Source organism: Atta colombica, unplaced genomic scaffold (genome assembly GCF_001594045.1).
Source record: "Atta colombica isolate Treedump-2 unplaced genomic scaffold, Acol1.0 scaffold68, whole genome shotgun sequence".
In the NCBI taxonomy this organism is placed as follows: Eukaryota; Metazoa; Arthropoda; class Insecta; order Hymenoptera; family Formicidae; genus Atta; species Atta colombica.
In genome coordinates, this window is record NW_017259559.1 from 817,705 (window position 1) to 819,734 (window position 2,030).

General features: G+C 26.0%; 1 protein-coding gene across 2 annotated transcripts in view; it reads left to right on the plus strand.

Annotated features, from left to right (window-relative positions):
- LOC108692255 overlaps positions 1 to 2,030 on the plus strand; it is a 31,234-nt gene that overhangs the window by 27,435 nt on the left and 1,769 nt on the right. The window lies entirely within an intron of this gene.

The window sequence follows — 2,030 nt, forward strand, 5'->3', positions numbered from 1 at the left end:
AGATTGAAAAATTACTACTACTTAAAAAAATTAATACTACTTAAGTTATAATATTATATTATATCTGAGAAATATAGCATAATGTAAATTAGAACTTCACGCCGGTCAACTATGCAACGAGTCGTTGAGCAAAGAGCGCAAAGAGAAAGGAAATTGAAACTTTTGTGACAATTCTTTCAATTGTGACAATTCTTTGTTTGCGTCGTTTCATGTCGATCATGTTCTATTATGCTACAATTTGTGAATTATTAAATTCTGTTGTACTAACGTGTGAAGTGTTTTATTTCACAAGAAACGTTCATCGCGCCATCCAGTTTGAAAATGATTTACGCAGCACGGAATTCCTCGATTCGTTAAACTCTTTTGCACATCTTGATTTTGTGCAATTATATGAAGACGCGAGTAACACAAAGCAATTTTACGTTCGCGAAACATGCGTAGCGTTCGTAGTTCTTTATTTCTTTTTTTTGAATTGGCTTTAAAGTTTTCTCTATAAATTTAGCTTCTATTAACATTAGGTAATGCAATTTAAGCAAAAATTTAGAAAATTACAATGTATAGAAAAAATAGATTATTTAAGAAATATTTAAATACTGCCCTGTAAAAATATCGAACATACAGTGAAGCAAAAAGTACTTATCGCAGATATTTCTTTAATTTTATTTTTAGAAAATGAATATTAATTAACAATTTATTGACAGAGAATATAGAGACTCACTAGCTCTCCCCTCTATTAATACTTATTAGTTCTGATAATAGAAGCTAATGTCCAGATAACTTAAATCAAGTATATCAATTTCCTGTTCGAAAAACAATGCTAGTTCAAGTAACAAAATTTTGAGGGATCAATTATAGCTTTTTTCTAGTGCGAAAACGTGAAAAATGAAAATTTGTATGTGTGTATAGGATCTTAGGATCGTTGTTATTTTTAACAATTTTTTGAATTTAATCAGAACACTTCCTAAAAATAGTTCAAGATCTCAAAAAAGTAATACCATATTTTTTCAGATTTTTTTTAAACAATTTTAATCTGTGCCACCGCGACGCGGATAGATAGAAAAACATCTTTGTAGACAAAATTCGGCCGACGCTCTAATTCTTATAAACCAATTAATTGATTTATAATTAATAATAATTCTTATTAATCAATTTAATTATAATTCTAATTCTAATTCTTATTAACCAATCTAATTCCAATTTTTATTAATTACTAATTTTAAATTCTTTTTTTAATTTGCTTGAAATTAAATGAGCTATAAGCTTCTGCGTAAATTTTGACGGTTCAAATTAAAAATTACCGATCCAATGTTGTTATTGTGTAATTTTGATTTTTTCTGCTCACTTCATTGGGTTGGCAATTTTTAATTCGAACTATAATCAAAATTTATGAAAATGGGTTTTTATGAAAATGGTTTTTATTTCAATTCAATTTCATTCAATTTCGAGCAAATTAAAAAAAATTTTTAAATTAGTTAAAAATTAGAGCGTCGGCTGAATATTGTTTACAAAAAGTGTTTTTCCGTTTACTTGTGTCCTGATGGCATGGATTAAAATTGTTAAAAAAAAATCTGAAAAAATATGGTTATTTTTTTAAGATATTGAACCACTTTAGGGGAGATATTCCGATTAAATTTCAAAAATTGTTAAAATAACAACCACCATAGTAACATAGTAACATATACTCTCACACAGTAAAAGTACAGAGAGTACAAAAATTTTTATTTTTCTGCTCTAGAGAAAAAATTACATAATTGATTCCTAGTTATAAGTTGTAATAATAATATACTTGAAATTGAAATACACTTAAACTTGTATAAATGAAATAGATAACAGAATTCCATCTACTGTATTTAGGCATACAAAATGTATTCAAATGTGAAATTTATAGTTTTTGAAATCATAAAACAGTTATCTTTGCAAAGCTCTTTTGTTTATACTAGAATAGAACATCATTATATATAATAAATAATAATATATCATAATTAATTTACTTTCTAATATAAGGTTTATTAAAAAGATATCTGTATATA